The sequence below is a fragment of the Oxyura jamaicensis genome, chromosome 5, assembly GCF_011077185.1.
Source record: "Oxyura jamaicensis isolate SHBP4307 breed ruddy duck chromosome 5, BPBGC_Ojam_1.0, whole genome shotgun sequence".
Classification (NCBI taxonomy): Eukaryota; Metazoa; Chordata; class Aves; order Anseriformes; family Anatidae; genus Oxyura; species Oxyura jamaicensis.
In genome coordinates, this window is record NC_048897.1 from 60,110,564 (window position 1) to 60,132,956 (window position 22,393).

A 22,393-nucleotide genomic window follows, 5' to 3' on the forward strand; every position below is an offset into this window, starting at 1 on the left:
ACATTCGTGAAGAGAGAGCATTCTTACCCTGCATCCATATTATTGAACTCTAAATGGAGCAATTCTGGATTCTGCTGCTATGGAAGTTGAAGATATAGTTAGACTTTTCCCCACCCTCAGAGTCCATTCCAGTGTAGCACTTATATCATCCTGTCCAGTAAGGCAGATTTTTCTGGCCTATATTTAAGCAATAAGACATGACAGATTGCTTTTTTTTGAAGTGCATTTTCAGAAGATTATTATATGCCTTGGGTGGTGTTATAAGGCAAGAAACCCAAGACATTCCTTTAAGTGTCTCTTTGCTATTATGAAATGGAACTTACAAATCAAAAAAGATGAAGAGAGAGTCAGACTCCTGCACTTAAAGGGCATTATTGACATGGCCATGACATCATTGACAGCCAGTCATGAAGCTCTATGTTCAGACTTTCAAACCCTTTCCATAATTCAAAATAAAAGTAGAGTTTTGCCTTCAAACCTTACATCAACATTGTAGTGATTATCTGCAAAGGACTCTCTGCTTAATTAATTTTCAAATCTTATCAATGAATCTGAATACAACAAAATAAGGCTTTGATTATTTTCACTTTAATATTTCGAAGCAATCAGAGCTGTAATATGATTAAGTAAGAGCAGTCTCTACACTCAGAGCTTGATCTGTAGTGGGTCAACTACAATTAAATACAGTGTAAGAGAATGAGACATTTAGTAGAGCTTTTGTTGACTGTTCTCAAGACTTGAGCTTGCTTTTTGACCTACAAGATCACTGCTAAAAAACTATCAAGCAGGTTGTTAGACTAATGAATGAATTGATACATATCTGAGCAGAAAAATAAAAGGGAAATTTACCCATTATTTTATTTATTAAAAAAAATCAGTTGAGTTTTCTTCTGCTTACCTGTTTAGCTATATATGCTACTCATCACAGCTGTGTTGTTTTCCAGATGCTGTGACTACAAAAGAAAAGATGCTTTTTTTTTTTCTTTTTGTCACTTTCATTCATCAGCAACATCACATCAAAAGTAAGAGATCCTGAATATAACAAGTTCATTAATGAAATGAAATTATTTGCCTGACAAATTAGAATCTGAAATACAACACAGATCTGTACCCAGATGGCCTTCTAGCCTTAGTATAGCCTAAAAACTGGCGTAGGTTTTTATTATTTGCTCTGTGGAAACAGACCAAAAAAAAAATGTACTTCTAATCATGTGTTCTAGTTAATAAATACTCCCATGTACTTCTCTCACTGCCCAATCTTTCATTAGGAAAGGTCAAATTAAACTGCTTCCTTTGGTTTGTGACATGTAATTTTTCCATTGGTAAACCTAAAATTAGGCTTGTAGTCTGCAACCTCATTTAACCAAAACAAACCGTGCTACAACAAGCCAGCATTTCCATCAGGACTCTCAGCCATTCTGTAGGACTCAGCCCACCACAGAGTTAGGTCACAGCAAGTGCTGGCCACAAACGTTCTCTAAGTTCAGCATCCACAGAACCCAGCACGACTGAAAACGTCTTCCTACAGTTGGTAACACTGGCTCTGACATCTGTGAAACCTGCCCTTAGGATGGACATTTGATATCCCGTTACCAAATGTAATTGATGTAGCTTTACAAATGTGGTAGCTTAATTTTTTAATATGTTTAAGAAATGTTCTTCTAAACTGTGAGAACATAGAACAACTTGTGACGTTTTGAACTGTACACATACATTTCTTGAGGAATATTGCATTACAAATTCAGCTTATATAGTGCTTTCAGTAAAGCATTAGTGGAGGAGGAGGTGTTTGATATTCTACATTTCAAAATACCGTATCTGATCTATCTATAGACAGTCCAGAATGCCTGCTAATTTTCAGCTGTCAAAATACTGAAAGGAATGATCTCTTCACCCCTCATAAGTGAGTTCTCAAAGTTATTTCAAGATTTTGTTTTGTTTTTTAAAGAAGAAAACTAAAGTTCAAAACAACCTATGAATTTCTATATTGCTCTAGAATACATTCATTGCTCTTGAAGTTTTGTCCTTAAGTCAACAAATAACAATCAAACAAAAATCTAAGCAAGTTAAACAAGAACACTGATAATTATCTGAAGCATATTTAAACTTTTGAAGTGCTTCAAAAATTTTCTATTACTGTTATATCTTAAGTATTGCCTTCTACAGAACCCAGAAACTAAAGACTTTTCAAAAACTTCAGGAGTTATTGCTTATTCCTTCTATAACTAATCTCCCAAGATCTTCCTGTACTGTCTCACTGAACTCAAACTTAGATTAGTTGAACCTAAGATTTGTCTTAACCAAAAAACACTACTAACAAACAAAAAACAGCTATGAAAAATTACTGGTCTAGAAATATTTTAAGGGAAGAAGTAATAAATACAATAAATAAATAAATAACACAAGGAGAAGGAGTAATATGAAACAACCAGTAAAACGGTAACAAAGAATGAGACAAAATTAAGAAAGGTTTCCTGGACTTTCTACTTTTTCCCCAAAACAACTACTCTGGATGTCTCACAACTATATATATTTGCATGTTTATTTCCTTAAACAGATATCAAAATCCAGAAGAGATGATCCTGTGCCACAGAAAATTCCACAGGGTCCAAAAGGATCACATCCATAATATTCTTCACTCCACTCACAGTTTGGTCAGAGAAAGTATATCAGATACTCCTAAATGTTACCAGTCTATGGTTTGCAAAACAAAAGAAAACAATCCGCATGGCTTTGTAAAATGTTCTCATTGTGTCCCCATTTTGCACAGGATAGCGTGTTTCAGATTCAGTGTGAACTACGAGAGAACTGCCAAACATTGGACCTTGGTATTTTATGCCCAGAGTATAAAACACATTATGCACGGTGTTGAGCATCTATTAACATGAGACTACATGCATTAGTTACTACTTGGGTATCTAGGATGTGGATTGATCAGAGCCTGGCTCTTACTTCTTTTCAGACACGAATTTAACACATTTTCCAACATATTTTCTTCTCCATGAATAGTATTTAAAGACATCGCTGTAACACACATTGTGCATACAAAATAGGAGTCTTAATAGTCTGCAGTACAACGCTTACATTATTTCAGAATTCTGCAACAAATGGGTTTTAATCTTATTTTTAATGTTTCATTAACAGCTGTGGCATGTTTTAGCTGAATTTTATTCCTTAACAGAATACATTACCTTTACATTGGACAATGTGATGAAGAATTTATTTTTCAGGTTTTTTACTTGGATGAGAACCAGTGTTCCTATATGAGAGCACTGAGTAATCATGTGCAAAATAGGACCACCCAACATCTGTCTATATTCACTTGGAAGAGTTTTATATTCCTCTGCTATAGGACTTGCAGGAAATTTATGCCGAATACATGGGTGGGGTGGGAGAGAATCCTTCCTCTTTGCTTAATCACATTCAGGGCTGAGCGATGATCCATTTTGTCTGGTTCTCTCCATTACTCTTTCTAAAATTAACTCACATCTGACATTATAACATATGTTAAATATTATGTAAGTGGTCTGTTCTATATTTGGTTTATTCAGTCATAAATCCTGGCATGCATACTAAAAAAAAAAAGTAGCACTGTGGAAAAAAAAAAACTTTTGCAGACAAAATCGTGTTGGTAAAAGTTGGACTCCCCCACGCACCCCAAGTACATAAAAGGAGCTGAAATAATCCACTGTATGAAAGCTAACAAGATTTTATCCTCTAGGGAAAACATTTTGCAGGTGAATATGTTCATTTACTTTGTAGAAATGGAATTTTCACAGTCCAGGGGAGCTTAAGAGCAACAGCTATATATGCTGAAATAGGCTCCAATCTGGCAAAGCCAAGGTGTGTCTGTAACCTTGTGAAGGTGACACACAATGGCTAGAACAAAGGGCTAGGAGCTCCATTCTTACCTTTCGTCATGTTCTTGGTTTTCTACTGTTTGACTGGGGATTCCAAGCTCTCTCTGTAACTTGAAGTTATTAACAAGCTGTAAACTATGTAGAGGCTTGGCCAGTACTAAACCTTGACTGGTTTTCTGAACCAGTCAGTCATCCTGATTTCCCAGCATATTTGTCACAACTGAAATTTCCCTGAAAGCCATGCACTGCTTTGTATAAAAATTTCCATACTGTCTTACACCAGTATTAACTGTCTCATTCAATTTCATTTAGCTGAAATAAAATACAGAGGCACTGAATTATATACAGCACACCATTTTCATTTTAAGGCCACTGACCTTTCTTTATACCTGTTGTTTTGAACCAGTAAGTAGCTGAAGAATTTCATACCACAATTGCCTGCATTACTGTAGTGAATGTAGGCTTCAACATCTACAACATGGTTTGGGGGTAAGAGATAGCTTATAATTATATCTTTGCATCCCATTTTCTGAAACTAGCTTGACAGCACAAGACACACACCAAGTTCAGTCCTGAAAGAATTTTCTTACTGGTGTGGCCCTCAAAGGACAGACGTAGATGCTTACACAGTTAGGAGACTGCAGCAACACAAAAGTTATGACTGTCAAAGAAACTGAAAACAGCTAACAGTGAGGAACATAAGTATCTTCAGCAGAGGTGTTAGACTGACCGGTCCTTTCACCTTGGGAGTTTTCAGAGGCACGTACAACTCAGAAAGTGGGGTATTGTCTGACAAGGGGCTTTTGCCTATGTTGCTCTCAACCAAGTGCCAATTACAGAAACACCAGCTATTCGGTTCTGGAAATTGTTCCTCCCAGCAGCTCAAAAGGCCTCGTTTCACAGAAAGGTGTAACTGACATTTCCTTGTACCAGCTCCAGAAAACAGCATATATATTTCTCTGGTATTAATGTCAAATCTACGTTGGTAGAGTAAAGCCTTTCTCCAGTGGTTTCTGATGGCATGGGAGACTGATTCAGGACCATGGAGTCCCCACGCTATGGCAACAAGGGCAGAATACAGATCTGTCACTGAAACATTAGCACGTTATTAACAAGCTGTAAACCACACAGAAGTATAGCTCTGTACCACTTAATTTCTCCTATCAGAAGTCATAAACAGAAAGAGCTGTTTTAAAAAGCTGAACAAAACAGGTAAACAAGATTTTAATGTAGTGACAGTTATCCAAAAATCTACATTTTTATCTCCTTTATATCAAATTGTTTCATAGCCACAATTATCTCCTAATTATATGTTTATTTCTGAACAGAACTAAGTCCAAGCCACATAAAATTACTCCTCTCTTTGGTCATTGGCGCTTAAGAAACCAACTTTACAGCATTTAAAGCCACAATGAGATTTTCCTGTGCCAACATATTCACACTGATATATACCAAAGCACAGCCACAGAAGAGCACTAAAAGGCTTAGTCTGACTCACATAATAGAGCAGCCCATTGTGAGTGCCTGACTACTATGAAAGGATATCTATATTCAGTTGCAGCTGAGTTGCTGAATGGATGGCTCGTACTCTAAGCTGATTCTATCAGTTTGAACCATTGTAAAATATATGGAAAATGCTGCCATCGTTGTTTGGAATGAGAAATATTTTGCATTCGTGTTACTAGAATATGACATACGATGGTCTAACATGATGGCTCAGAGCAGTGGAGATCAGATTTTAGTCAGCACAGGCTGTAGGAATGGGAGCTGAACATGTAATGGCCTGCTTTATCTTTCTTGACATGCAGCTGGGCCTTCTACAATTGTTTTTTTCCTACTGCCACATGAGATACTTCAAATACAGAATATGTAGATTTCCCAGCACTGGTGCAGCAGGTTTTTATGAATTGACATCACTTAGGCTATTGCACAAGATCAAAATCTACTCCACAGTTACTGCTGGAGCTAGCTTTCCATTCCCTGGGTACCCCACAATCAGCTGGAACCGCTTGCACAGGCCTGTTTTCGAGTGTGCAAGAATGCTCACAATTATTAACTGACCTAACACTGATCTAGGCTGTGCTGCAGCCTAGTGGGCTGAGGCAGAGAGCAGGGAGCTAGCAATCACAGCAGGGGGAACAGGCATTAAAGAGACAATACTGGAAAAATAATTTGAAAACCAAGAGTCTGGGAAAAAAAAAAAAAAAAATAGATACCAGGAGAAAGGAAAAGGGAATCTTTAGTTGAAAATAATTTTGCTGCCATAAAAAACTCCTGTAGCAACTTAACGCATTTCACAATGTCAGAAAGACTAGGCATTCCAGTCATAAATATAACAATATCCTTCTGGCCCAAAGACACAGCACATTGTGGGGGAAAAAAATAAAGCTCAAAAACTTGTAACGTAAAATGCTGTAGGAAAATATTTCTCTTAAAGCCCTTCAACACACATTTAATGCACAGTACATACAGGAACAGGGGGAATCCAGAATATTTCCATTACAAAACAAATGAAAGGAACCAAATTAAGACTGGGTGGGTAGCGTAAGTAGGGTGGAGTGACAATGATGAAGGATTAGACATGGCAAAGGGAAGCTGACTAGATCCTTAAACACTTCACATCCAGATGCTTCAATATTTAAATTTCTCACAAAGGTGTTGAAAGTTTTCAGAAAAAAATGCAATTTTTTGAAGGAGCAGGATGTAGCAAAGAGCAGTAGAAGGAGGAGAAGCAGCACGTAGGTGGATATCACCTGAAACTCATTTCTAGCCTTTATATATTTTCATTAAAATTGCTCCCCCCAACTCAGCAGGCAATTAACAAACATATTTGAACACAGACAACATAAAAATACACACAAGAGACTGTAGAAAGCTGCAGTTCACAGGTGCTATTCCAAAGCACCAGAAGGACCTTACTAAGAGTTCTGTGAGCAAGGTAACAGTGTTGAGAAGCAAAATCATGACCAATTTATTAGCTGTTCCATTCAAAACAACAAAGCCTCCTCAGCCTCAATGACATAGGATTGTAAAAGCACACCCAGACAAAAACAACAACAAAACCCATTACTGTTTAAGCCACTCCAACATTTGGGCTGAAACTTCTTTCTACTGATTTCAGTTTTTACTCCATTTATCAGCTACCCACTTTGAGACAGTGGGCTCACTGTCTCAAATAGTGAGAATAGAGATAACCCGCAAATGGGTTATCTCAAAAGATAACCCGTTTGCTTATCTAAGGCTTCCTCTACACACAAAACGTGTATTGCCTAGTGATTTTCATGTTATAGCATGGTGCAAACTCTTCTTCCTCCACATACAGACATACTTCTCCTGTACGTACGTACAAATGCTTTTATCAGCCTAGCTTTACATGGGAACGAAAACCTTTGTGTCAGTGATGTAAATATATTCACAGGTATGAATTATTTCAACTAATAAAGAAAACCAAGCTGACTGTAACCCTAACAAGCTACAGGAGAATACAGTGTATAAAAACTACCTTAGCCTACGTGAAAATACATAGAAGTATCTTAAGTCACCAAAACTTCATTTTCCAGCAAAAGTGTTAAAAATAAGCAAATAATTAATTGTACTGAAAAAGAACACAGGAAAATCTTAAGACCCGTTGTAAAAGATTTGTTTACAGAAATCTCCTCAAAAGGAATCATTTCATAGTCAAAAGTCAAAGCACAACTCTAAAGAGACAAATAATGACAATAGTTATGAAATAGGAAATTACAGATTTCGGGAATACACCCACAGAAAAAAGATAACATTATGCAGTATTAGCAATGTTCTACTTGGGTAACATGTGTCTCAAAAATCTAATACGATACATAGATGGGGCTGTGACTGAAAACAGCTCAATAGTCTTCAGCTAAGTCCAGCAGTCCAGGGAAAATATGCAAGCCACATTTTTGCATTTCTCAATTATAATTTCTACCTAATTATTATTTTCTCGGCAGATTTCCTGTTTTCACTTGCACATGATTCTTAGAGTATTGGATTCCTATAACGCAGTACAGCACACATCTTTTCATGTTTGATCTTCCATTCATTCATACAGGAGAGGTTGACTGAAAACAGGATCAAAGATTTCTCAACTTCTTTCCTTTTCTGTTTTCCCTGATGACAATTCCACGCTAGTGGTTCTCTTTTATTGGGCAACAAATTAATTCATGTTAGTCAATACCTGATCTGAATTTGTGTGGCTAATTAGCAGAATGTCTACAGGCATAAAACAAACCAAGCAACACATTTTTGTTTTCCAAGAATGCTAAAATTCAGGTAAACTCGAGACAAATCACACTCTCAAAGGCAAAGGGATGTGATGTATATTCATTCTTCTGAATCCCACCCACTGGTATCTGTTGGCATTATTAAAACAAGCTTCATATGCCATAATCACAGAAAATACCAAGTTGGAAGGGGCCCACAAGGATCATCAAGTCCCACTCCTGGATCGACACATGAGCATCCAATAATAAAACTATTTCTGGAGCATCGTTCAAATGCTTCTGAGCTCTTGCAGGCTTGGTACTGTGACCACTTCCCTGGAGAGCCTGTCCCAGTGCCCAACCACCCTCTCAGTGAAGAACCTTCTCCTAACCCCCAGCCTGACCCTCCTCTGTCCCAGCTCCATGCCATTCCCTCGGGTCCTGTCACTGTCCCCAGCGAGCAGAGCTCAGCGCCTGCCCCTCCGCTCCCCTCATGAGGGAGCTGCAGGCCACCATGAGGCCTCTCCTCAGTCTGCTCTGCTCTGAGCAATCTGAATGACCTCAGCTGCTTCTCATGTCTTCCACTCTAGACCCTTCACTTTGTAGCCCTCCTTTGGAAACTCTCTAATAGCTTTATGTCCTTATGTCGTGGCACCCAACTGCACCCAACACCTGAGGTGAGGCCACACCAGCACAGAGTGGAGTAGAACAATCCCTTCCCTGGACCAGCTAGCAGTGCTGGGCCTGATGCACCCCAGGGTACGGCTGGCCCTCCTGGCTGCCAGGGCACGCTGCTGGCTCATAGTCAACTTGCCATCAACCAAAATCCCCAGATCTCTTTCCACATTGCTGGTCTCCAGCCTCTGGCCCTCCCCTTTGTATGTCTACCCAAGGTATCCCTGGCTCAGGTGCAGAATCCAGCACTTGCTCTTAATACATTTCATATGGTTGGTGATTGCCCAGCCCTCGAATTTGCCAAGATCTCTCTGCGAGGCCTCTGTACCCTCAAGGTATTCAACAGTTGCTCCTAATTTGGTATCACCTACAAGCTTAGCATGTGTTTGACCAGATGCATCCAGATCACTTATAAAAGCATTGAAGGCCCTAAAATTGAGTCCTGGAGAAACCCCACTAGCGACTGACTGGCTGCCAGCCTGATGTAACCTCATTTACCCCCAACCTTTTGAGCCCAACCCATCAGCCATTTGTTCACCAATCATATTATATACCTATCTAGCTGTACACTGGACATTTTGTTCAGAAGGATACTGTAAGAGACAATATTGAAAGATTTGCTAAAATAAGTAAGTAAAACAAATCTACTGGCTTCCCTTCATCAACTAGATGGGTAACCCTGTCATAAAGGAAATTAAGTGACATGGTGATAGTTTGCTCTAATTCTGTATTGTTTTCCTCTACTTGGCATGCAAAATATGAATGTTAAATGAAGATGGTGGTAAGTGGTTGTTTTATAGTTCTGCAGTCTGTTCACTTTTACAGACTTGTGCACTTGTAATTAAGCAGCAGAAAACCATGCATTTACTGTCTCAGTAAGTAAGCCGGAATATGGAAAACTGATTTGGTTCTGGTCAACTTGCAATAAAGTCACCATCCCTGGAGGTCTTTAAAAGACGTTTAGATGTAGAGCTTAGGGATATGGTTTAGTGGAGGACTTGATAGTGTTAGGTCAGAGGTTGGCCTCGGTGATCTTGGAGGTCTCTTCCAACCTAGACTATTCTGTGATTCTGTGAAAGAGAGGTGGTTCTGAATGACTCTCACAACACAGACAGCTTTGACAGATATTATGCAAGTATAAATAAGCACTGTAAACTGACTCAGATTTAAAGTAAGAATCAGGAAAACTATCATGGATGAACCTGCTAACACATTTTTAAAAGAGATCACAAGAAAAGCTGGATAGGTTTTGTTTTATGGTCCTTTTCAATAGTAACACCGAGATCCTTACTGAGCTATAGGATCGTGACTGTTGGTAGCTTGCTTTCAGCATTTCTTATGTTTTTCAATAGCCCTGTAACACTTACCTATCTTGTTCATCACCATACTGTTGCTACAAATAGCAAAATATTAAAGAGAAAGGGGGGAGGCGAGGGGGCCTAGAAACGTGAATAAAATGCAAACTACATAAAATAATAAATCAAAGACCTAAGCTCTGACATTTGGATTTCTGGTGGTCCATATGTTTTACATATTATGAAACCATCATCATAAACAATTCTTGCTAAAGAATACAATTCACATTCTTCCTAAACCATCCTATCTCATTTGTTTACAGTTTCCTTCTCAAAAGCTTCATTAAATTGAAGACAGCACGAGCAAGTTGAAACAATTCATAAGGAAAAAAAGATCTCTATTAAATAATGTCAACTTCAAAGGCAACAATAAGTAATCTCCTGCAAAGGGAAGGCTGTGAAAGCATCTTTTGAGCTGGTTAAAAACTGGCAATTATCAATTTCATTTTGACATGAATGAGAGGGAGGAATGTTCTGTACATGCTTTAATCTTCTAACATATATTTTATAACAAAATAAAAATTCAAACCACCTTAAGATATTTTCACTGAACATTTAACTAAGTCTGTACTAGCACAAGTAACTTTACATCACTGAAAGGCATTATGCCTGATATGTTTGCTTTATCCTTTAGTTTTTATAGTCCTACTGGTTTTGTTAGCAATGATCTAGTATTCACCCAGAGAAAAGATATCAGCTGGGCAGCCTTCTCCAGGGCTTAGTATGAGGTGCGGTGGCAAAAGATGTTGTCATGGGAGAGAAGCATCAATGCTCAGTCAATGGCACACCTCTTTCCAAATGGCTCCAGCAATCAAGAGAGAGAGAGAGAGAGAGAGAGAGAGAGTGGGATACGGAAGTCAGGAGTCTTCGTGGAAGATCACAAGAGGGTATTACTCGGCTTACTTGGCCCCTTACACACAGTGAAACCACCACTTCAAAAAGCAGCAGCCTTTTGCACAAATGAAGATTTATCATTGTACATGGGCAACTCTTCTGTTCATACCACAAAGGGAAAATTCTAGTGTATTGCCGTTCTCTGTCAGTGTAAGGCCCACTTCTCTTTTAACAATGCAGTCATGACATAGCAGCTATAGTAGCTTATCCTTTATTATTCACAAGATGCTCTATTGTAGCAGATTGATCTAGCAAAAGTCTTCTGAAAAGCTGATGGGATTGCTTCAGAAATTCAGATGATACCCCAGACACATTTAGCCTATTGGAAATTTAGAGATGGTTTAGGAAAACATGGAAAGGGATGGGCCCTAAGGTCCCTCCTATCCCAAACTGTTCTATGATTCTATAATGCAATCATCTATACCTCTCTCTCTTTTTTTTTTTTTTTTTTGTGAATCTGGAAAGCTATGCTTGCAGAAGGAAAAGAACAACCGCTTTGCCACTTTATGTTCAGAAACACAGCTTATGGTGTGGTAGGTATGTGTATACACATTCCACACGTCGTGTGGGGAGGTCAGTCTGAGAAATATATGAATGATCCACAAGCTCTTCTTAACTCAGAAGCTGCTCCATGATATAAAAACATGATTAACATGACTTAAAAACCTGTTTTTTTTTTTTTGTTTTTTTTTTTTTTTAAAAAGCTGTGACCATTATGTGATCTAGGTCAAGAATCAGCAGTCACTCAAGGTTGCATTATAAACATTCATTTTTCAACCATTTTGTCTTTAACTCCCTCTATATAATTACCTCCTTATTTCTATGCACACTAATTGATTCTCTAAGGATCTACATTCCTATTTTATTTTTATCACATATGCAAGATAAAATGGAAAAACACAACAAATTTTTTTTTTTTTTCCCTAAATTCTGCTTCTTCCTGTATTCAGTACTGTTTTCACAGCTCCAATTACCATTTATAGATATTATTATAGGTATATATATAGGTATTATTTTTATTACTATTTTCAGATATTTATATTTTGCAAAGGTTACATGAAGTAGCCTTTCTGTTCTCTGCATTAGCCACTTGTGGAACAGGAAGAAATCATCTTAAAAAAACAACATTAAGACAGCAGAAATGTACTACAGTAGTCACAACATATGGATGACATATCAGACGTTGGCAGGCTTAGAGAAAATAACTATTTTTGTTTACTTCAGGTAATAACTATGAGAGTTTTGTATCTCCTTTACACTGACGTAGATACTTAGGGTGGGTGGAATACTGTGGAAAATATTGATATCACTAAATTACCTGGCCTATACCAGAAAACAAGTGAAAAATAGGTTAAAGATAGACAAATATCCACAGTACATAGCTCTATGTACTCTTAGTTTGAATAAAGACCGTTCAAAGATGGAGGAAAACCTCCTACAGTATTTATCTGTAGTACAGCAGAAGCATTTCAGACTTCCACACTGCCTGGCCAACATGTCTGTTTCTCACTTAGGAGACTATGAAAGTTCCATCTCTTGGGCTATTTAATCCTCAGCTTCTTTGCCAAGATCGCCAGCAAAGCTATCAATTATCACATCACAAAAAGAGAGCGAACAACCATCCTGCAGGAGCTGGCATAAAACCATCAACTCCTTTCACATACCTCTTCATAGCTCTCAGATGGTAGTAGTTTTGGGTTGCTACTGAATAAAATATTTCAAGTACTCCATTTTTGAGGAAAAAAAAGAACAAAAAACATTAAAAATGATGTCACAAGGTCTTACTACAAGTCTTACTGAAGCCTATTCCGTGACATTATCCAAAGGTCTGATGGTTCCCATATTTAGATGTATCAGATTCTCTTGTTAGTGTGGTATCTCAATCCTCCACACTCATTTTTAGGTGGGAGCCCAATGGGTCAGTGCCAGCAAGCGTGCTAACGCTTGTTCACCGGAATCCGTAGTGCTGGCGAACATTTCACTGCAACTCTACTTAAGGGTCTCAAGTGTATTTCAGCACACTCAGGGTATTAGAGCTTCATATCATTTGAAAGAATCCTTTATTTTTAGTGCTAAATCAACAAAGCTGTTAGTGTCATTTTCAGTCAGACTGTCATCTACTGGGAATTCAAAATTACACTCAGCTGCAAACTATTGACACTCCTCTTAACAAAAAAATGTTTTTAATAAATCTTTACATTAGCCTATGAGATTAAAAAAAAATCTTTACCATGAAATATACAAGTGTATAAGTGTTTTATGAAAGTTTTATTAACTTTACAAAAGAAGAATTGGCAGTGAACCATGAACATCCTGTACTCCTAACACGTGGTTATAAATTACACGTTCTTTCCAATAACATCTGAAAAAGAGACTGTAATTTAAATTTCAAAACCACTTGGCATACCTACTATATAGTGCTGACATGAAGTACAGGGAGGATCTGGAGAGACTCAAACAAAGAGTGAAAATATAAAGACATCCTTAGCTAAAAAGCTGCTGATGAATACAATTCCTTTCCAGCTGGACAGGGATCAAGTACTTGCTTGTCATATCATTCAATGCACTGTTCAATCAGGGATTCTTCCTTTCAACAGAAAGAAAACTTAAGTGCTGCTAATCATCCCTTGTAGAACTTTATCTTGCAGATACCTTCTTTATGTCAGGATTTCTCAATGACCATTGCCAACAGTAGAAGGATCAAAGTTGTTATTAAACAAAAATGCAAACATGCCTTCACTGATGGAGAAAAGCAGTTATCTTGTATTCTTGCATACAAGATTTGCAGCTACTAGCAGCTTAATGATATTTAGTGAGAAGCAAAAAATAATAAAAATAATAAAAAACCACACACGAAGACTATCAATAGAAAACACTTCTACTTTCCATTTCTAAAGGAATACGACTACCCAATTTAAGACAACTGGCTTATTCGGATTTCCAGTAGTAAGATATGTCACTTCATCCATTTAAAGTATGTAATTTAAAATCATAAAACATTTTTATGATTTTGATCATATTTTTATGATTATGATCACGCAACATTAAGAATCCTTAAAGGCCAGTCCTTAGTGTAAAGAAGAGAGTACTCAGAGAAGATCCGGTGGGAAGAAAACAAACAAAAAATACCAACTACACAAGAAGTTGAGACAAAAAAAGATACACCACTGACACACAGTTCTTGTGATTAAAACATGTAACAAGATCACCAACAACGTTTTGTAACAGCACATTTACCAATTTTGCTGAAATTTTAGTAATAACTAATTGCAGGCCTACTTTTGTAAAGGAAGGCAAAAAAAATCCAAAATGGTGGGTTAAAAGGACTTCATTTAGAAAACTTAGAACAGCTGTGGTAGGCAACTGTGTCTGAGTAGGATACAATTACACTTTCTCCAGCCCCATGGTGTGAAGCACTATGTTCTTAGAAACGTGAAACATCATCTGACATTTGAGAAAGTGTTGGGAGACAGGACTAGTTCACTGGACAGTCTGGGTCAGGTAGAAAAATGAGTTATTCCTGAGAATTCTTTTGGGAAAAGTGATCAGCATGTAGTAACACCAGCCCAGAAGACCTAATCCTTGCTATGGTGCATCAGAAACTATGTTGAGAGCTATGTCAGAATTCTAATTCATACCTTAGATTTACAACAACTTGAAGAGTAGCTACTGAAAAAACCTGGAGAGCAACTGAAAATACTTCACAGGCATATTTTTCTTTTTTCTTTTTTTTTTTTTTTCCCCTAAGCCTGTGTATATGGCTATGGACTTGCAATCCATAGAAAAATCAGAAATATTATTCCTAGCTGACTTGATTCTAATGAGGTAGAAAACTGAAGTGTAATCATCAAAACAGGTCTTGATGTTTATAGCCCAGCGAATAACTGAAATTCATATACATTACTTATTCTGGGGAAGGAAAATAGTTCAATTTCAAAGCAGTGTTAGAAATCCATGTCAATTAAAGTTGAAGATGACTGTATTTTAGTCTGTAATAAATATTTTGTTCAACTTCAGAATTATTTTATTTCAGGTTTGAAGTATTTTGTAGTCTTAAAGTAGTTTAAAACGAAAGACCAGGTCTTGCAAATACTACAACAGACCCAGATCTTTCAAAGAGAACAATAACATGTTTTGCACAGAAAATATTTTGGCTTGATTATTGTTTTGCTTAATGTTTCATAAAATTGTCAGGATGGCAAATTTTCATTTACACAGAAGTCTTAGGAACGTGTGACCTCTTTCTCAAATACTCACATTAAGGCAAGATTTACAGACTGAATATTCAGAAGATGGGATTCACAGAAGTGGATCTAGTAACAGAAATAGGTCATTCATTTTTTACACTCTTATAGGTCCAATAGAAATAAAACTGGATGTTAGTATTGTTTTGATATAGTACCAAAATAATTTGTAATACTGAAACAAGCACGTCTTCTCTATTTTTATTCAAATACACAGCTAAAAAAAGTTGGAATTTTCTCAGAATACAATTCCTCTCGATTGCTAGTTGCAATGGTACTGCATTGTTCACCAGTAGTCTTCACAGCTGATGACATGGTTTCCCAATGCAAAGCTGATGGCCACAAAACCAACTGAAATGGCACCCATGCCCAAACTTGTTATACAGCTGTTTCACTTCTGAGTTGTGGTGCTAAAGCTCTCTGGGGACTACTCTGAGGTGGTTCAGGGAATTTATCTAGATTAGAAAGGAGATGAGGAACAAGGTACTGCAGTAATTGAGAAGAAGGAAGCACTGCTGAAGCTAAATAATTGTATCATGGCTTCAGTCTGGCTGTCTTTGTAGCTTTCTCTTTTTAAATCTGTCAAGAACTGCACTGAAACAATCAACACAGTTCACACTGTCTAGAGCGTTTTCATTAGAGAGCAATGACATTTAGGCTCTGCTAAGCTTCAAGGCAACGATTTGCAACTGCTTAAAGATGACACAACGTATCGACTTTAATCTTTATTCCTATGATATTTACCACTTTATTTACCCTCGTTGGTAATTTAAGAAAAACACAATAAAACTAAATACATAAATAAAACAGAACAAAGCATAACAATAACACGTGATCTGAAATCTTTTCAACAAAAAGGGTTTTCATTTTTCAGATGCTAAAAAAAAACACCTACCCTTGAGTGAAGACCTAGGAACCCTTGACCAAATAAATTAATTTTTCCAGTTCTGAATAAGTGATGCTCTCTACAAAGTAGAACTTGCCCTTCTATGAAATGTGTTAAAGGAAAATGTCATCCATACAGTGAGAATGTTGAATTACAAGGGCATGATGTTAATCATAGCAGATATCAGTGCTATGGCATAACAAAAAATAAAAGCAGCAAAGACAAGGAGGAACATGTACCACAGGTTAAAAATAGAACTCCCATGCTTACAGCAGGATGACACTAATGTATTAGATGCAAAGAACTTCTGGTAAGTGAACTCTAACAGTTATTATATAAAACACTATATGGAATGCTACAAAAGCAAGTTGCTTAGTATGAAAATGAAACCCTATTAGAAACCCGTGCAGAATGACTACCTTCAAAAACAGGCCAGAAAAAACACCCTAGCTTGAAACATTTGCATAACCCCACTACATTCAGTTGCGTGTCCTGTAGATGAATGATTATAGTAATTGCACTACGTGTTGCTTACACTGTCCTTTGACACTGGCATATAACACAATACTGTTTAATGTTTTCAGGGCTCAAATTTTAAGAATAGGGGAGGAAGGAAATAAAACGTGCCTGATGCTATGAACAAGATACAAGGATGGAGCCATTATTCATGGCTTGGTGACCTGACTAACAGTTCTACAGCTGGAAATTTAAAAATAAGAGAAATATTACTGTAGTATTTTTACTTAGAATTTAAGATTTTATTTTAGAAGATGTTGACTATCAACATCTACAGATAATTCTGTCCTCATTTACACTAGATTTACCTTATGAGATACAAATCTCTAAAACTTAGCCTCACAGTAAAGGGGAAAGGGAAGTATGAGATATGGTAATAAAAGTCTTTAAAAAAAATGCAAGGACCAGAAGGTGTCTATGATCTTTGGTTTCAAATTCAACCCTCAGCAAGAATTCTATCTCAGAGGAAATAATAGGTAAATGACAATGGTGTACCAGTATACAAAAAGCATGGAGTCATTACAAAGTTTTGAACCCAGATGATCCAGAAATTTCCTAGCTGTGGAAAAAATAATAATAATTTAAATAATCACCATGTTGTATCTCAGAGTAATGACTCCTCCTTTAGGGATATACACTTTATATGTGAACTGAAAGACTGAAAATGATGTTAAAGGAATGACAAGAATCACTTCGCAGTCTTAACAAGATGATTATGAAAAAACACGGCACAGAATATTCACGGATACAGAAAATAGAGAATGTACAGTACCACAAGATAAGCTCACTTCCTAAACAACAGACTACTATTTATAAGAAATGGATAAGTAAGATTCTTGGGTAGAAAATTCCTCATCATGCAAGTTCACAAAAAAATAATAATAATAAAAAAAATAAATAAATCTTATAATACCTTAGGGGAAAGCACGATTCTTTGCCATTCCCTATTTCTATCTGTCTATGAGGGAAGTGTCACCTGGCCTTCACTACACAAATGGCACTATCCATACAATGGATAATTTAAAACTGTTATAAAATTCTGAAAAAGATTTATATTCCATCTACAAGTAATTTTGGGTTAGAAAGTTTTACCACTATGGCCATTAATAGGGTTGTGAGATGTCATTGACCTGAGAAAAATCATTGTTGCAGAATCCTTCAAGGACAGACTAAACCTTGGTAGTTTAGAAGTTGGTAACATTTGTGTTCCAAAAGGAAAGTAGGTGAAGAGGGAAACAAGTCAGCTACAGCTGTTCTAGGTGGCCTGACAAAGCTGCTGCATAAAAATGGAAGCAAACAGTCTGGAGACTGTTCATGATCATTCTGTAAGGTTAGTCAAGCTCATAACAATTTCTTGTAGGAAACTGGTTAGCACTTCATGTATCAACAAAGACTTGTAGCAGCTCTAAAGTACTTGTACTAAGTAGTAGATCACTCTTAGGTTTCAAAAGGTTGGGAATAAAACCCTACACTTCTACAGCACAAGGTGATAAAAAGAATAACATTTGAAGACACCACTTGAAGACACCTTTACCTATTTCTGTTTCTGTGTGACCGATTTTGTAAGATTTTGATAGTAACAAAAATTACCTACCTGAAATTCCAGGCAAGGCTGTACTAGCAGAGCAAATCACAGGCTAAGATTTACTACTCCTGACTATTTTAACACAAATTAATCAAAATTATTTATAGAAGTTCTGTTTTGCTTCCAAGATACTTTTTTTGTTATCACAATTATGGAGTCACACAGAAAAAATTCTAACATCTGTTATGTACTATCACACAAATATTAGATCTGCTAAAGTTCTGAATAAGCAAGAATTTTTTTTCAAAGCACTGAGAATAGTTCTTAATATAAAATAGAGAACAATAATACTGTAATTACAACCTCCTCTGATCGGTTAACTGTTTCAGGCTTTCTTTTGTCAACTTTACAATCCATGGTAAGAGCTTTTTATACTTTTTGTCTTACCATCTCTCTTCCAGCTGTACCTAGCATTGTTTATGCTCCTTATGATCTTGAATATTCACTGCAGCTGTCAGAAGTATTTTTTTTCTTCCCTGTTCTTTCCAGGTGTTTTAAAACATTTTTTGAAAGACACTATTTTTATTTTCAGAACATCAAGAATTTGTAATTATTTTCTGTAACCCTCTATCTCATCCTTATTTCCTCTGTTTATCCTAACCTGTCCATCTATTATTTCAACTCTTGAGCACTCCTTGCATATCTGACAAGGCTGAACATTAATAACAGAGTTTTACAAATACGTTTTGAGTTTCAGCTCAGAAGTGCACAGGTCCTAGACATCTATCATATCAAAAGAACAACATTCATCAACAATAAAGGAAGATTTTCGCACAGTTCCAGTCTCTTTTCTTTCCAGAACAACTCAAAAGGCAATGGAGGGAGGAGACAAAATACTCTAAACAAAAGGCAAGTGTGACTGATACGGCTACTTCAAAAATACAGCGAAAAAAACTTTAAAGCAATACAGAAGTATTCTGGAAGTGTACAGGTAGCTTGGAACCTTAGTGAAAACTGGAACAAAATTCTGTACTCCCACATTTTTACTGGAGTATTTTTATCTCAGATGTGTTTTGCATACGACATGGAGTAAGTTTTAAATCAGTAGAGAATGAGAATTTTTGGAGTATCATTTAAAAGTAAAATACAAAAGTTAATTTTTTACTACTGTAAAAAATAAAAATGTGATAATGCTATGACTAACACTATCAGCTTCTCTTCTCCCTAACCTTAACAAGTTTATACAAATTTAACCAAAAATAATCAAACAACTATTTATTTTTGTTATAGATCATAGTAATGGTGCTGATTCTAACATATTATTAATGTTTAAGGAATTTTAACCTCATCAGCAAACCCGTGTGAACCAGAATTTGTATCCTATATTCTAGTTCCAGAAAGCTTAGTACACAAAGCTGCAACTAACTAAAAGAGTTGGACATTCATTGTAGGAGAAAAAACGTCCATTAAGTTAGAGAGGGGAAACAAACAAAACAAACAAACAAAAACATCAAATAAACCACCAGGCTTGACAACATTTCTTCTAATAAGAAATATCTGCTACTAAGAGGCCTGGAATGGAAACAAAAATGTTTCATGTTGTTTCCCATTATTATCTGGAAACAAACTAAGTTCAGAGCCCAGATAACATTGTCTATGATTTGAGTCAAAGAAAATGAATGAGTTTTATCTTGTTTATGTCTCCTGCTACCATGAGGTTCTTCTGTTCTTGACAGTGTCAGAAAAGGCAAATATGCAGGGCAAGATGGGTCTCAAATCCTACTAAAATTACTACTGAAAGAGTAGAAAACAGAGGAAGATGGTTGAAAAATAAACAGCAAAAGTACTAAATTAAAGCTTAAGGGGATTTTATGTAAGATGTAATCAGCAATTAGTATTTGCAGCTGTACAATTGGTTTGGTACCAGTAGACAAGTGAAACATCTTGATTTTATGATATTTTTTCTTTGCAAATCTCTGTGCTTTTTTCATAACATTGTGTCATTACTTTATAAGATTTTGATTAAACCTGTTTCAATGCATTTTCTCTGTATAAAATGATCCACAAATAATAATTGTTTTAAATTTGCAACATATTTGCATGTGGTCAAATTCTGAAAACGCATTATTGTGTTCAATAAAGCCTCAAGTTTGAACCCAGTGTATTGAACACAAGTAGTTATTGAAGATAAAGAAATTCTGTAATACAATGATTCAGCAACTTAAAACTGAAAAGGCAGATCAATAACTTTTTAATGTTAAAGTACTGTTGGTTTTTTCCTTGTAAACAAAAAAAAAGTGAATTGGGAACTGTTCCAGTAGTAGCTCTACACTTAGAAATACAAGAGACATTTTAAATTAAAAATATACCAACTAAGTTTAGACATGCAAGCTTACCAGTAGGAAAAAGGGGTTTTATGTATTCAGTAGTGTGAAATTAGCACTTCGATTTTTTTTTTTTTCCTAAGAATTATAAATATAGTTGAAAAAAACCTTCCTAAAAACTGCTAGGAATATTGCCAGCTCAAAAGAGTAGCCACTGTTATTAATCTATCTCCATCAAATGCTGCTTCTGTTCCTTTTTGAACAGGAAATGTTATTATTTCATTTTGTTAACTTGCCATTGCTCTCCTTATCAAGGCACAGTTATACTGATAGGAAGGGAAGATAGAAGACCTACATATATATATTTCCCCCTAACACTTTTATGACAATTGCAACAGATTCCTCAGGAGAATATAAAAGAAAATGATGGAAATATGCAATAAATGAAACAGCATTGTTACTTTAAGTAGGAAGGCAGTCTGAATATGTTTCTGAATATCTGGTGGAAAAGTCTATGGCATACCCCACTGATAAACACTCTTTGCTTCAGCAAATTAAATGAATTCTCAAATTCTTCTGTAAGTTTGCTTTAGTGACCTCTGGAATAAATGCCCTTTCAGAGTTCCTCAGCTAACATACCAGTTTCCACTAGCTCCAAAGGAAGAAAAGAATACTTTCCTGAATACTTCCATCATACTATTTTCTAAGATAAAAGTACAACTTTGAAATACAGGGTGATATTAATTTATTTATTTATAAAACCTTATTACAACTTGAAGCGAGGTCTCCACTGGCAAAAATCATATACCATTTCCCTCCATTAATTCAAACTTGCAATCAAAACTTGCAAAGAAATATAGAGAGAAAGAAAAAAAAAAGACATTAAAAACTTAAAGTAAAACACCCTCTTGTCTTACTTCTGCTGCAAGCTTTAATTCCTGTAGATAGTGTTCCCAAAGCCTGCTGGCCAGGGCAATTGACATATGCAGTGTTCTGCAGATGTAGCTGCAGTAACACAGCTGGACATAATGCTCTATGCATCTGGTGCACAGATGTTTGATTGTGTCCTTGGTAGCTAGCCAGATTTTGAATGATCCATTTAGTTCTTGGAGTGAAATTGAAAGAACAAGAGAACAGTCCACTGGTAGCAGTAATAATCCACATTTCTCTAACTGCCTTAACCACTTTCTATATTAGGCTGAGCCACACTAATTTTCTCTTACCTTTTCTGAATTCAGGATCCAGAAGAGACAACTGAGTTGGAATTAAACAGGCAAAAAATCAAAGCTCTGCTGAAGTTCTCTGCTATCCCCAAAATCTTGTTTTCAGCCGCTTTTCAGTAAGAGCTTGATCCAAAACTCCTGGGAACAATGGAAAAAAAAATTAATGAGCTTTAGAACCAACCTTGAAAAGAGTCTGAAATGATTACTCAAGCTGAGCAATCTTTGCAGTGCTACTACTGCTAAATTCTGTCAGACACAATTCATCTTTCTTTAAAATGTATGCTCATCTCACCACACACACATTACCAACGTTTTACCAGCATCTTCTTCAAAGTAGATCACATTTTGATTTCATGCTGTTACTACCTACAGGTTATCACTGGGTTTTGTAGTGAGCTAAGTGCAGCATACCAGAAATGGGTAGCTGCATTAGAACATAAGGAATACGTGTAATCCTTCTGATAAAACCCATGGTTCTCAATCTTTAAGCAGAATTCAAAATCATGTATAATTTTATACAAAGAAGGAGTAAACATACTTTAAAAAGACACACCTGTCTTCCTGGAAAATTTGTGTGTCCCTTAATATCCATTCTTTATGAACCCAGCAAGGCACCCTACCCAAGCGACAATGTTGCCACTCCATTTGCAACTACAGTTCATTTATTAAAT

General features: G+C 36.4%; 1 long non-coding RNA gene across 1 annotated transcript in view; it reads right to left on the minus strand.

The window, feature by feature from the left end:
• The window catches only part of LOC118168368, a 94,069-nt gene extending 72,212 nt beyond the window's left edge, over positions 1-21,857 (minus strand). Inside the window, exon 1 of the long non-coding RNA XR_004751514.1 lies at positions 21,723-21,857. This is a non-coding gene — a long non-coding RNA (uncharacterized LOC118168368). The remainder of the gene's footprint in view (positions 1-21,722) is intronic.
• Between the last annotated feature and the right edge of the window lie 536 nt (positions 21,858-22,393).